Here is a 15,971-nt window from a genome sequence, read left to right as displayed (position 1 = left end):
ACACTACAGCACCCAGACCCCCCCATACACTACAGCACCCAGACCCCCCTCATACACTACAGCACCCAGACACCCCTCCTCATACACTACAGCACCCAGACACCCCTCCTCATACACTACAGCACCCAGACCCCCTGCCATACACTACAGCACCCAGACACCCCTCCTCATACACTACAGCACCCAGACACCCCTTCTCATACACTACAGCACCCAGACACCCCTCCTCATACACTACAGCACCCAGACACCCCTCCTCATACACTACAGCACCCAGACAACCACTCATACACTACAGCACCCAGACCCCCTGCCATACACTACAGCACCCAGACCCCGCACCATACACTACAGCACCCAGACACCCCTCCTCATACACTACAGCACCCAGACACCCCACCTCATACACTACAGCACCCAGACACCCTTCCTCATACACTACAGCCCCCAGACACCCCTCCTCATACACTACAGCACCCAGACACCCCTCCTCATACACTACAGCACCCAGACAATTACTCATACACTACAGCACCCAGACGCCCCGCCATACACTACAGCACTCAGACACCCCGCCATACACTACAGCACCCAGACACCTCCCTCATACACTACAGCACCCAGACCCCCCCCCCTCATACACTACAGCACCCAGACACCCCGCGCCATACACTACAGCACCCAGACAAACCGCCATACACTACAGCACCCAGACCCCCCTCATACACTACAGCACCCCGCCATACACTACAGCACCCAGACACCCCGCCATACACTACAGCACCCAGACCCCCCTCATACACTACAGCACCCCGCCATACACTACAGCACCCAGACCCCCCCTCATACACTACAGCACCCCGCCATACACTACAGCACCCAGACAACCCTCCCTTATACACTACAGCACCCAGACACCCCGCCATACACTACAGCACCCAGACCCCCCTCATACACTACAGCACCCAGACACCCCCCTCATACACTACAGCACCCCGCCATACACTACAGCACCCAGACACCCCGCCATACACTACAGCACCCATACCCCCCCCATACACTACAGCACCCAAATACCACCCATATATTACAGCACCCAGACACCCCTCCTCATACACTACAGCACCCAGATACGCCTTATACACTACAGCACCCAGACAACCCCCCCCCCGTAAACAACAGCAGCAAGACACCCCCCATATACTACAGCACCCAGACCCCCCCCCCCTCCATACACTACAGCACCCAGACTCGCCTTATACACTACAGCATCCAGACAATACCCACCACCACCCCCCCCCACACCATATACTACAGCACCCAGTCATCCCACCCATTAAAAAATCCAGACATCCCGGCAGCCGGGAGAAGCGCGGGTGAGAGAGGACGGGAGATGTGACTGTGCTGCGGGGTTGTTGTCATATGAAGTTGGGGCGGCTGATATGAAGCAGTACAGTACCGTGATGCGGAGGCAGGTAGCTAGCCCCGCCATGTCATGAGCCGCTGCCGCACTAGGAAAGCTGTGGGGAGGAGCCGAGGGGGAGAGCTGGCACCAAACAGTAACAGAGGCAGCCGAGGAGAGGCGGAGAGAGAAGAGCGGACCGGACACTCCTCCTGCTCTGGCCGGGACCCTGTCACTTCCGGTCACTAGAGCAACACTGGCGGCGGGCTCAGCGCTACCCGCGGCATACAGTGAGTCAATGTGACTTATTGTAATGCGGGCAGCTGTGGGCCCCTTCACACCAGCGGGCCCCAGTGCAACGCACTGGTTGCACCGCTGGTAGTTCCGCCCCTGGACCCATGGCCTCTGCCTCTCAGACAGGAACTGTTGCAACAGGGGCCCTGTCTGTTCCAAGACTTACCGCGGCTGCGTTTGATGGCATGGCGGTTGAACGCCGGATCCTAGCGGAAAAAGGCATTCCGGATGAAGTTATTCCTACGCTGATAAAGGCTAGGAAGGACGTGACAGCAAAACACTATCACCGTATATGGCGAAAATATGTTGCCTGGTGTGAGGCCAGGAAGGCCCCTACAGAGGAATTCCAGCTGGGCCGGTTCCTGCACTTCCTACAGTCTGGAGTGACTATGGGCTTGAAGTTGGGGTCCATAAAGGTCCAGATTTCGGCCCTATCCATTTTCTTTCAAAAAGAACTGGCTTCTCTTCCTGAGGTTCAGACGTTTGTTAAGGGAGTGCTGCATATTCAGCCCCCTTTTGTGCCACCAGTGGCACCTTGGGATCTCAACGTGGTGTTGGGTTTCCTGAAATCCCACTGGTTTGAGCCACTTAAGACCGTGGAGCTAAAGTATCTCACATGGAAGGTGGTCATGCTATTGGCCTTAGCTTCGGCTAGGCGTGTGTCAGAATTGGCGGCTTTGTCACGTAAAAGCCCCTATCTGGTTTTCCATGTGGACAGGGCGGAATTGCGGACTCGTCCACAATTTCTACCGAAGGTGGTGTCATCTTTTCATTTGAACCAACCTATTGTGGTGCCTACGGCTACTCGTGAATTGGAGGATTCCAAGTTGCTTGATGTAGTCAGGGCTTTGAAGATTTATGTGGCCAGAACGGCTGGAGTCAGGAAAACTGAGTCGCTGTTTATCCTGTATGCATCCAACAAGCTGGGTGCTCCTGCTTCAAAGCAAACTATTGCTCGCTGGATCTGTAACACAATTCAGCAGGCTCATTCTGCGGCTGGATTGCCGCATCCAAAATCGATAAAAGCCCATTCCACGAGGAAGGTGGGCTCTTCTTGGGCGGCTGCCCGAGGGGTCTCGGCATTACAGCTTTGCCGAGCAGCTACTTGGTCGGGTTCAAACACTTTTGCAAAATTCTACAAGTTTGATATCCTGGCTGAGGAGGACCTTGTGTTTGCCCATTCGGTGCTGCAGAGTCATCCGCACTCTCCCGCCCGTTTGGGAGCTTTGGTATAATCACCATGGTCCTTACGGAGTCCCCAGCATCCACTAGGACGTTAGAGAAAATAAGATTTTACTCACCGGTAAATCCTTTTCTCGTAGTCCGTAGTGGATGCTGGGCGCCCGTCCCAAGTGCGGACTTTCTGCAATACGTGTATATAGTTATTGCTTAATAAAGGGTTATGTTATGTTGGCATCAGTGGTTGATGTTTTGTTGTTGTTCATACTGTTACCTGGGTATGTTATCACAAGTTATACGGTGTGATTGGTGTGGCTGGTATGAGTCTTACCCTGGATTCCAAAATCCTTTCCTTGTAATGTCAGCTCTTCCGGGCACAGTTTCCTTAACTGAGGTCTGGAGGAGGGGCATAGAGGGAGGAGCCAGTGCACACCAGTAGTACTAAATCTTTCTTAGAGTGCCCAGTCTCCTGCGGAGCCCGTCTATTCCCCATGGTCCTTACGGAGTCCCCAGCATCCACTACGGACTACGAGAAATAGATTTACCGGTGAGTAAAATCTTATTTTTCTCATACAATAGTCCAAGTTGTGCTATATGGCCATTTAAAGCTATTTTTGACACTTTTATCTAATTGTTTTATGCACAGTCTTAATGGTGTTTATTATTCTTACTATCTATAGCGCTGTGCTGGCCTCCGACCAGTGCCAGAATAAGGTCCTCATGGGCCTGGAGCTGAAATTTTCGAAGGGCCTATTGTGTAGGGGTTGTGGGGGGGGGGGGGGTGACAGGGGCTATTGATATGGGTACGTGTCCAGTGCTGTATTTACACACACACACACACACACACACACACACACACACACACACACACACACACACACACACACACATGCTACCAAAAGTCAGGCACTCAGATCAACGTGTGGTAAAATGCTGCAGTGCCCTCCTCGTGGGATATCAAATACCATCAAATACATAGACAGATGCAGGCGGCACTCAGCAGGCTGAAATCGGAGCTTATATGGTAATCACTTTTAATGGCAATAGGCCATTATATATATAATATATACACACGTGTGCGTATGCATGTTTGAAAAATAGAAAAATCTATCTAGAAAACTCTATCTATCTATCTATCTATCTATCTATCTATCTATCTATCTATCTATCTATCTATCTAGATATATAGATAGATAGCAATTGAGAGAAACGAGATAGTCACAGGGGGGATTTATTTTTTTGGGTGCCCATAGTACATACTTACCTACATTTTATTTTTCCTCTCCGGGAGAAGACGCTGCAGTGTCTTCGGGGGGCGGGGCGGGACTGTGACATCACTAAGCCCCTCCCCCATGCATCGGGAAATGCCGCAATTCGCGGGTCCGCGGGCAGGGCTAAAATGACGCAATTTGCTTCATTTTAACCCCTTCTCCACCCGACGAACCCGCAAATGCGGGAGGTTATCTCTACATCCTGCTCGCATCACTAGGGTGCGAGCAGGATGCGGGAGACCTGCCCACTCTTCCGGGGGTGCGGGGGGCTACCCCAAAAAACAGGAGCCTCCCGCAGCTTCCGGGAGAGTAGGTAAGTATGCCATAGTAATGGGCGCCTGACGGAACTATTCAATTGTATTGCCATGACGGTATGATTTCTGCTCATAGCCACTTGAGATGGCAAAATCTGCAAAAAATTGTCTGTTGGAGTGCCCAAATTGTTGTTTCGGCAGCATGCCCAATAGGTTAGACAGAGAAAAATCATAATATATACACATAGATACTTATACAATATATATATATATATATATATATATATATTTATTTATATACAGTGGTCGAAGTGGAAATTTTGAAGTGGGGGTATGGAAAAGTGAAGATTGTAATTCGACACGCGCTCCGGAAAATGAGGCGTGATCACTCAAAAGGGGGCGTGAAGTTTACCACACCATATACCCCTTATACACCACAATAGTAGGACCCCTTTTCCTATCTAGTACAGGTGCCCCTTTCACATTATTCCACATGCTATGAGCCAAAATTCACATTATGGTGGTCATTCCGAGTTGTTCGCTCTGTAATTTTCTTCGCATCGCAGCGATTTTCCGCTAATTGCGCATGCGCAATGTTTGCACTGCGACTGCGCCAAGTAAATTTGCTAAGAAGTTTGGTATTTTACTCACGGCATTACGAGGTTTTTTCTTCGTTCTGGTGATCGTAATGTGATTGACAGGAAGTGGGTGTTTCTGGGCAGAAACTGGCCGTTTTATGGGAGTGTGTGAAAAAACGCTACCGTTTCTGGGAAAAACGCGGGAGTGGCTGGAGAAACGGAGGAGTGTCTGGGCGAACGCTGGGTGTGTTTGTGACGTCAAACCAGGAACGAAACTGACTGAACTGATCGCAGTGGCAGAGTAAGTCCCGAGCTACTCAGAAACTGCAAAGAAATTTCTATTCGCAATTTTGAGAACCTTTTGTTCGCAATTTTGCTAAGCTAAGATTCACTCGCAGTAGGCGGCGGCTTAGCGTGTGCAATGCTGCTAAAAGCAGCTTGCGAGCGAACAACTCGGAATGAGGGCCTTTAGCCGACGGTATGAGCTGAAATTCACATTACAGCACATGGAATGAGCCAAAATTCACATTATAGCACATGGTATGACCCAAAATTCACATTATAGCACATGGTATGACCCGAAATTCACATTATAGCACATGGTATGAGCCGAAATTCACATCATAGCACACTGAATGAGCCGAAATTCACATTATAGCACACAGAATGAGCTGAAATTCACATTATAGCACTAAGAATAAGCCAAAATTCACATTATAGCACACTGAAGGAGCCGAAATTCACATTATGCCACATGGAATAAAACAAAATTCAGGGAGAGTGACAGCAGGGACATAGGGATAGGGAGAGTGACAGAGGGACAGGGAAAGTGACAGCAGGAAAAGTGACAGAGAGGGACAGCAAGGGCATACAATAGGGACTAGGGAGAGAGAAAGGCAGCGGGGTAAGATTACCTATTTAACAGTGGTGGTGCTGAGGGTGCTGTGGTCTGTGGTGCGGTGAATGAGGAGGCTGTGGTCGGTGCGGGGCGGAGGAGGCTGTGGGTCTCGGAGATGGTGCGTGGATGAGGAGGCTGTGGGAGTTGGCGGAGGTGCAGAGAAGGACTGAGGGTGGCAGAGGAGGCTGAGGGTGGCGGCGGTGGTGCAGCGGAGAAGGCAGAGGGCCGTGGTGCAACGGAGGAGGAAGCTATGGTCGGCGGCCTTTGGTGTGACACTGTGGTTCCTATGACCGCGGCGATACTATTTCAAATTTGCCGCGGACCGGCAGCCAATCAGGAGCAGCCGCTCTTGATTAACTGGCAGTCTGCGGCAGATTTGAAATAGTAGCGCCACATCAGCTCGATGCGGCGGCGGGGGACACTGTATAAAGACACACACACACACACTGCATATAAAAAAATATATATTACATTTAAAAAATATGTATATCTAATGTATAGACAGGCAAAGGTACGGCACTCGTGGCTCAGGATAAGCAAATGAAATAGGCGACCACCATGTCAGCAAACAACGTTTCAATCTATTCAGATTTTCATCAGGTAACCTGATGAAAATCTGAATAGATTGAAACGTTGTTTGCTGACATGGTGGTCGCCTATTTCATTTGCTTATCCTGAGCCACGAGTGCCGTACCTTTGCCAGTCTACATTGATCCATACAGTAAGGGCACCGGGTCAAGGTAATACATTACATGGGAGTGCCGGACATACTGCAAAACTATATCTAATGTATATATATATAATATATATGTGTGTGTGTGTATATATATATATATATATATATATATATATATATAGTATGTGAGTGCCTTATTTAGTATCATTATGCCAGCAGGAGGAGATCAGTCAGCCTGCCCTGGCCGCCTTCACGGAGCATCCTGCTCAGCTGTAAATCTGTAAATGCCGCCAGTCAGTGCCTCCTGCGGCTGTGGCGGGGCGGCACATTTGTGACGTCACGCGGCTTAGAGGAGGCGCCGCGTCATTGTGTGTGCGGCGCGGGGAGGGCTAGTGAAGCCTTCCACTGCGCCGCCGAGTGTCTAAAGTTTAACTTCCTGCCCGTGCGCCGTGCGGTATGTTTGTAGTCTAGTTTGTACCGCCGGTGCCACAGGGGAAGGGGTGGGGGCTGTTACGACAACTGCTGGAGGGCGGGGGGACCTCGGGCTGCCATTGCATGCTGCTGCAGCAGGAAAACATATTTTCCTGTCTACAGCAGCAGCACAGCAGAGGACTGTGGGCCTATTCTGATGGGGGGCCTGGAGCTGCAGCTCCATCCGCCCCATTGTTAATCCGGCCCTGCCTCCGACGGGTTACCATGGAAACGGCGCTGAAGAGCGCGCGTCGCCCCCTGGTGACATCATCGGCCCCCGTCCAGGAAGCACTCACAGCGTGCATGATGGTCTGTGTGGGGTTTTATTTAAGGTAAGACTGTTTTCTCTATGTTTGTTATCTTGTCCTGACGAAATTTAGTAATAAATGAAACGTTGACTTATTATGCTGCGCTGTCAGCTTAATTTTTAAACCAGCTTGCTGCTTCTGACAAAGTACTATGAGTGCCGTGTCCTCCTATTCTGCTACCAATCATCATATTGGGCAACTGGGCACTTAACTGGTTTTTGGAACTTTCTAGGAGTGCCAGTCCTTCTATTGCTGTATGTGACTGGGGGAGCACATGTAATCGTCCGTCTTCTTGCGAAGCGACGGATACTCCCTATGCTCCTCTTATCTGACAAGGCACCCCCTGCTTTACTACCAGGAGACAGACTGTCTACATTTTTTTGTTTTTCTGTGTGTCAATCACTGCATTCAATATGGCAACGGGTACGGAGCAACCTACCCATAGTGGTTATAGGGATGTTCCCTTACCACTAGGAGAAATGTTATCTCTTTCTGAGAGTGATGCGGAAGGAATCTTATTCCCTGAGATTCCTGATTCAGCTGACATTACAATGCCTAATGAACAAATCTTTTTTAAACTGCTTAAACTAAAAAAGAAAGAAATTGACTATTTTCTACATGGCTCTACTTTGAGTGATTATTACCGTAAAAAGTTAAACCCCAGGGGTTTCCGGATTAAGAATGCCCCCACCATCGGTAAATTCAATCCAGAATTTTATATATATATATATATATATATATATACAATGAGAAAAAATAGGTGGCACTCTCAGTCTTGTAAATGGTGAAAAAGCAAACTCCACGCCGTGGAGTCTTTATTAAAACAGACAGGTGACGTTTCGGGGACTTATCCCCTTCCTCAGACAACAACATAGTGCAAAAATCGTGTTTAAATACAAACATAAATCCCAATGAGGAAGGGGATAAGTCCCCGAAACGTCACCTGTCTGTTTTAATAAAGACTCCACGGCGTGGAGTTTGCTTTTTCACCATTTACAAGACTGAGAGTGCCACCTATTTTTTCTCATTGTATGTGGGTGGACCAGCATGTCCACAAGGAAGTGCACCTCAGCAGGTTATTTGGAGGAGTGCCGGGGCAAACTTTGGATATATATATATATATATATATGCATATGAACTTCCCAGGAAGATTTTAAATCATGAAACTTGCATTAAATAATGTAGTACATGATAGTACAGGGCCTCTTGTCTAGTTCTTTTGCGGAGTGCACCTACACCAAAAAAATAAAAGAGATCTGCAGGTCATATATACATATATACATATGTACATGTTATTCCCCCTGGCTGGCCCCCTCTCTTTCCCTCCAGGAGCTGGCCCGCAGTTTACGTTGTCACTGTATGAGGTGAGCGGTGACTTACTGTCTCACTCACAGCTTGCCTGGGGCTGTCTACTGAATTTGTCCTCCATGGCTCTGACTCTCTGGGAGCAACGCTGGACTGTGGAGTTGGTGTGACACCACATCGCCACACGAGAGGAGAGAGAGATAGAGCGGCGACAGCAAGTGCGTCAGGCGCGCAGGCAGGCGTGGGGGGTGACATCATAACATTACATTGCGCGGAGGAGCCAGGATGATGTTTGGACGCGGGCCAGGAACGTACGCTCCCTGTCCGGCGGGCACAGCGGAGGGAGGCACAGGAATAAGCAGCGATCACTGTGCTGCAGGTGTGGCATGTGGGGGGTGCCCAACATTAGGGGGTGCCTGTGCACACCAGGCACCCCCCCATGCGCACGCCTATGGCACAGGCTCAGTGTATATTTAAAGGGAAACACATGTGTTTAAATGTAATGTATTTAAAGGTAAAATGCACTTACTTGGTTGTGTGTCCCAGGAGGGGGTAATCCATGGCTGTGCAGGCTGATGGATTCTCCCAGACCGTTTCCCCAAAAACGGAATACTTTCCCTTCCAGCCTCAGACTTGAAAGTGGCATTGGAAGAGAGAGGAGAAGCTCAGCTTTGAAACAAGCTGAGTGGTTTTCCGGAGCCCCATGGACATCACCCATAATGGCCAGGAAACCCTGACCGGGGATCTTGGCTGCCCAGCTCTGGAGCCCAAATCCAGGCTGCAGACAGTGGGCTAGGTCCCGGGCAGGTTTCTGGAGTTCAGTTTAGGTGGGAAAACTTCCCCCAACCTAGACTGAATGGCACCGGGGCGTATCCTGATCCTCCAGGATGGGACAGTCAAAGGAGAGTGACCACTCCCCACTGTCCATAGAGGACAATGTTAGCTGTGCATGTGACCAAGGCATGCACAGCCCATGGGTAAACACTGATTGGTTGTAAACCACAGGGCGGACTTACCCCCTGTGGTAGTGTGTATTGGAGTAGGATAAAAATAGGATTTTAATACCTACCGGTAAATCCTTTTCTCTTAGTCCGTAGAGGATGCTGGGGACTCCAAAAGGACCATGGGGTATAGACTGGATACGCAGGAGACATGGGCACACTATAAGACTTTTAATGGGTGTGAACTGGCTCCTCCCTCTATGCCCCTCCTCCAGACATCAGTTATAGGAACTGTGCCCAGAGGAGATGAACATTTCGAGGAAAAGGATTTTGTTAAACTAAGGGTGAGATACATACCAGCTCACACCACACCACACCGTACAACATGGCAGTTAATTAAACCCAGTTAACAGTGTGAACAAAAACAGATCAGCAACAGCCTGACCCTTACCAACACACAACCTTTGTGTAACTTAAGCAATAACTATATACAAGTACTGCAGATAGAGTCCGCACTGGGACGGCCGCCCAGCATCCTCTACGGACTAAGATAAAAGGATTTACCAGTAGGTATTAAAATCCTATTTTCTCCTTCATCCTAGAGGATGCTGGGTACTCCAAAAGGACCATGGGGATTATACCAAAGCTCCAAACCGGGCGGGAGAGTGCGGATGACTCTGCAGCACCGATTGAGCAAACATGAGGTCCTCATCAGCCAGGGTATCAAACTTGTAGAACTTTGCAAAAGTGTTTGACCCCGACCAAGTAGCTGCTCGGCAAAGCTGTAATGCCGAGACCCCTCGGGCAGCCGTCCAAGATGAGCCCACCTTCCTAGTGGAATGTGCTTTCACCGATTTCGGTAACGGCAATCCAGCCGTAGAATGAGCCTGCTGAATCGTATTACAGATCCAGCGCGCAATAGTCTGCTTAGAAGCAGGAGCGCCAACCTTGTTGGCCGCATATAGGACAAACAGCGCCTGTTTTTCTCACCCGAGCTGTTCTGGGTACATAAATTTTCAAAGCTCTGACCACATCAAGAGACTTTGAATCAGCCAAGGCTTCAGTAGCCACAGGCACCACAATAGGTTGGTTCATATGAAACGAAGAAACCACCTTCGGTAGAAAATGTTGACGAGTTCTCAACTCTGCTCTATCCTCATGGAAGATTAGATAGGGGCTTTTGTAAGACAAAGCCGCCAATTTGGACACCCGCCTTGCGGACGCCAAGGCCAATAGCATGACCACTTTCCAAGTGAGAAATTTCAACTCAACCGTTTGTAAAGGTTCAAACCAATGGGACGTAAGGTACTGTAACACCACGTTAAGGTCCCATGGCGCCACTGGGGGCACAAATGGAGGTTGTATGTGTAGTACGCCTTTCACGAACTTCTGAACTTCAGGAAGCGAGGCCAATTCCCTTTGAAAAAAAATCGATAAGGCCGAAACCTGCACTTTAATGGAGCCTAACTTCAGGCCCGCATCCACACCTGCTTGCAAAAAATGGAGAAACCGCCCCAGGTGAAACTCTTCCATAGGCGCCTTCTTGGATTCACACCAAGACACATATTTTCTCCAGATACGGTGATAATGCTTCGCCGTTACCTCCTTTCTAGCCTTAAGTAGGGTGGGGATGACTTCCCCGGGAATACCCTTCCTAGCTAGGATTTGGCGTTCAACCACCATGCCATCAAACGCAACCACGGTAAGTCCTGGAACACGCACGGTCCTTGCTGTAACAGATCCTCTCTTAGAGGAAGAGGCCAAGGATCTCCTGTGAGTAATTCCTGAAGAGCCGGATACCAGGCCCTCCGAGGTCAATCTGGAACAACGAGTATCGCCTGAACCCTTGTTCTTCTCACGATCCTTATCACCTTTGGGATGAGTGGAAGTGGAGGGAACACATAGACCGACTGAAACACCCACGATGTCACCAGTGCGTCCACTGCTACTGCTTGAGGGTCCCTCGACCTGGAACAATATGTCTGAAGCTTTTTGTTGAGGCGAGACGCCATCATGTCTATTTGAGAAATTCCCCAATGACTTGTCACTTCTGCAAAGACCTCTTGATGAAGACCCCACTCTCCTGGGTGAAGATCGTGTCTGCTGAGGAAGTCTGCTTCCCAGTTGTCCACGCCTGGAATGAAGACCGCTGACAGGGCGCTTGCATGTTTTTCCGCCCAGCGAAGGATCCTGGTGGCCTCCGCCATCGCCGCGCTGCTCTTTGTTCCGCCCTGGCGATTTATGTGCGCCACGGCTGTTATGTTGTCCGACTGAATCAGGACGGGCCGGTCGCGAAGAAGATGTTCCGCTTGTAGCAGGCCGTTGTAGATGGCCCTTAATTCCAGAATATTTATGTGCAGACAAGCTTCCTGGCTTGACCATTTTCCCTGGAAATTTTTTCCCTGTGTGACTGCTCCCCAACCTCGGAGACTCGCGTCCGTGGTCACCAGAATCCAATCTTGAATGCCGAACCTGCGACCCTCTAGAAGGTGAGAACTTTGGAGCCACCACAGGAGAGAAACCCTGGTCCTTGGGGACAGAGTTATTTTTCGGTGCATCTGCAGATGGGACCCTGACCACTTGCCCAGTAGGTCCCACTGAAACATTCTTGCATGGAACCTGCCAAACGGAATGGCCTCGTAGGCCGCCACCATTTTCCCCAGCACTCGAGTACATTGATGAATCGACACTCTTGGCGGTTTCAGAAGTTCCTTGACCATGTTCTGGATTTCCTGAGCTTTTTCCAATGGGAGAAAAATCCTCTGCAGTTCCATGTCCAGAATCATACCCAAAAACGACAACCGAGTTGTCGGAATCAACTGCGACTTTGGCAAATTCAGGAGCCAGCCATGCTGTTGCAGCACCCGCAGTGAGAGCGCAAGGTTTTTTAGTAACAGCTCCTGTGATCTCACCTTTTTCAGGAAATCATCCAAGTACGGGATAATTGTGACCCCTTGCTTGCGCAGGAGCACCATCATTTCCGTCATTACCTTTGTGAAAATCCTCGGGGCCGTGGAAAGACCAAACGGCAACGTCTGAAATTGGTAGTGACAATCCTGAACAGCGAACCTCAGGTACACCTGTTGAGGAGGATAAATGGGAACATGTAGATAAGCATCCTTTATGTCGACTGACACCATAAAATCCCCCCCTTCACCCCCCCCCCCCTCCAGATTGGAGATCACCACTCGGAGAGATTCCATCTTGAATTTGAAACTTTTCAAATACACATTGAGGGATTTTAAATTCAGAATCGGTCTGACCAAGCCGTTTGGCTTCGGGACCACGAATAGGCTTGAATAAAATCCTTCTCCCCGCTGTGACGGGGAAACTTCGACAATGACTCGCTGCTGACACAGCTTTTGTATCGCCGTACACACTGCCTCTCTTTCCGGAAGAGAAGCTGGCAAGGCCGATTTGAAAAATTGTCGTGGAGGCACGTCTTGAAACTCCAGCTTGTATCCTTGGGTCACAATTTCCAGCACCCAAGGATCCAGGTCCGAGAGAACCCAGACCTGACTGAAGAGTTGAAGAAGCGATCCCACCGGTGCGGACTCCCTCAGGGGAGCACCAGCGTCATGCGGTAGATTTGGTAGAAGCCGGGGAGGGCTTCTGCTCCTGGGAGCCTGCCACAGCCGGCGATATTTTTCCTCTACCCTTACCCCTTGCCGCAAGGAAAGATGACCCACGTCCTTTCCGGAATTTCTGCGACCGAAAGGACTGCATCTGATAAGGGGGCATTTTCTTTTGCTGTGGAGGAACAAAAGGCAGAAAAGAGGACTTACCCGCGGTAGCTGTAGAAACCAGGTCCGCGAGGCCTTCACCAAACAAAACTCCACCCTTGTAGGGGAGAGCCTCCATAGCCTTCTTAGAATCAGCATCACCATTCCACTGATGAGTCCACAACGCCCTTCCAGCCGAGACCGCCATGGCATTGGCCCTTGATCCCAAAAGGCCAATATCTCTCGCCGTCTCTTTTAGATAGACTGCAGCGTCCCTGATATGACCCAGTGTCAAAAGCACGCTATCCCGATCCAGGGTGTCTATATCCGATGACAAGTTATCTGCCCACTTTTCAATCGCGCTACTCACCCACGCCGAAGCCACAGCCGGCCTGAGCAGTGTACCTGTCGTGACATAAATAGATTTCAAGGTAGCTTCCTGCTTCCGATCAGCAGGATCTTTAAGTGTCGCCATTTGAGGAGACGGTAGTGCCACTTTCTTGGACAATCGCGCTAGAGCTTTGTCTACCGTGGGTGTTGCCTCCCACCCAACCCTATCCTGAGAAGGAAACGGGTATGCCATAGCAATTCTCCTGGGAATGTGCCACCTTTTGTCTGGCATTTCCCAGGCTTTTTCAAAAAGGGCATTCGGTTCATGAGAGGGAGGAAACGTTACCTCCGGTTTCTTGCCCTTATACATACAGACCCTTGTATCAGGGACAGCGGGGTCTTCCGTAATATGCAGCACATCTTTTATAGCCACAATCATGTACTGAATACTCTTAGCCACCTTAGGATGCAACTTTGCATCATTATAGTCGACACTGGAGTCAGAATCTGTGTCGGTATCAGTGTCTACTACCTGGCTAAATGAACGTTCTTGGGACCCCGAAGGGGCCTGAGTGTGTGGTACCACGTCTCCCATGGATTGCCTCCATGCTTGGTTCTGAGACTCAGATTTGTCCAACCTCTTATGTAACAAAGCCACACTGATATTCAACACATTCCACATGTCAACCCAATCAGCAGTCGGCGGTGCCGACAGAGTCACACCTTCATTTTGCTCAGCTCTCACACTAACCTCCTCCTGGGAAGAGCATTCAGTTTCTGCCATGTCGACACACACGTACCGACACCCCCAAACACACTGGGCTAAAGGGGACACACCCACAGCAAGGCCTTTCAGAGAGACAGAGAAGGAATTTGCCAGCTCACACCCAGCGCCACACCTGTCTAAAAAGCACAATGGCCCAGACCTATCAGCGCTTGTAATATAATACAACCAACACCAAAATTAAGTGCCCCCCTTTGTTTTCAACACTCTGTTACTTGTGGCAGCAGTGAAGGGCCAGGAGCAGCATCTCTGCAGCAAGCTGTGGAGAGAAAATGGCGCTGGTCAGAGCTGAGGAGGAAGCCCCGCCCCCTACAAGGTGCGCTTCGGTCCCGCTGAGATCATACTGGCAGGGGTCACAAATAATGCCTATGCACCTTAAAATAGCCAGATAGTGTCTAAAAGAGGTTTTTATTGCAGCCCAGGGCACCCCCCCCTGCACCCTGCACCCATGCAGTGCCTGTGCGAGCGGGAGCAATGGCGCGCAGCGCGACCGCTGCGCGGTACCGCAGGTAGACTGAAGTCTTCTGCCGCCTTCCGATGTCTTCTTTGCTTCGGTTACTCACCTGTCTTCGATCTTCTGGCTCTGTGAGGAGGACGGCGGCGCGGCTCCGAGAGCGAGCAGCTAGGCGACCCAAGTGATCGGACCCTCTGGAACTAATGGTGTCCAGTAGCCTAAGAAGCAGAGCCTATCAGTCTCACAGAAGTAGGTCTGCTTCTCTCCCCTCAGTCCCACGAAGCAGGAAGCCTGTTGCCAGCAGTGCTCCCTGAAAATAATAAAGCTAACAAAAGTCTTTTTAGAGAAACTCAGTAGAGCTCCCCTAGAGTGTGACCAGTCTCCTCTGGGCACAGAATCTAACTGAGGTCTGGAGGAGGGGCATAGAGGGAGGAGCCAGTTCACACCCATTAAAAGTCTTATAGTGTGCCCATGTCTCCTGCGTATCCCGTCTATACCCCATGGTCCTTTTGGAGTCCCCAGCATCCTCTAGGACGAAGGAGAAAGGAGGGCAGTTGACCCATGAAAAGTGTAATATACCAACTACTTTTTGCTGTGAACATCTTGCTGTATTGCTGAGCCTTTTTGAAGGCTGTATTTGGGCAAATAAAGATCTTCTGCCCTACAGACGACTGCGTCATCTTGTGGCCTACAGGGCTGTGCGAAACCTAGCCCTGTTCACCGGCTGTCCAGGGCGAACCAGCGTCTCCAAGTTCCGCCTTCCGCCAGCTACCGGTAGAGGCCTAGTCAGTGACTAGTGGGGATTCGTCAACACCACACAGGTGTGGTAAGGCAGCGTGTCGGCACATACAGAGCAGAACTGTGGTTCCAAACGCCACGGCAGGTTAGGAGTTTGGTGGTGGCAGCACTGTGCAGTGGGTGGAGTCAGTAACAGGCGGTTACTGACGGTAAGCGGGAATCCCCTATGTGGTCAGGTCCCGTGTGACCTAAACATCCATTCTTTGTACTGGGGACGGGACCGTTCGGTCACAAGGGCACTTCAATTGTCAGTTGGATTATCAGATCATGTGAGCTTCTGGATGGACTGGGAGAATCACATGACAG

The 15,971-nt window shown here is 50.2% G+C and overlaps 1 long non-coding RNA gene across 1 annotated transcript in view; it reads left to right on the top strand.

The window, feature by feature from the left end:
- Positions 1–7,141: 7,141 nt before the first annotated feature.
- LOC134927767 (uncharacterized) overlaps positions 7,142–15,971 on the top strand; it is a 116,919-nt gene continuing 108,089 nt past the window's right edge. The window contains exon 1 of the long non-coding RNA XR_010177724.1: positions 7,142–7,355. This is a non-coding gene — a long non-coding RNA (uncharacterized LOC134927767). The remainder of the gene's footprint in view (positions 7,356–15,971) is intronic.

The sequence above is a fragment of the Pseudophryne corroboree genome, chromosome 5 (genome assembly GCF_028390025.1).
Source record: "Pseudophryne corroboree isolate aPseCor3 chromosome 5, aPseCor3.hap2, whole genome shotgun sequence".
Lineage (NCBI taxonomy): Eukaryota > Metazoa > Chordata > Amphibia > Anura > Myobatrachidae > Pseudophryne > Pseudophryne corroboree.
This window is presented reverse-complemented; position numbering and strand designations above follow the sequence as displayed.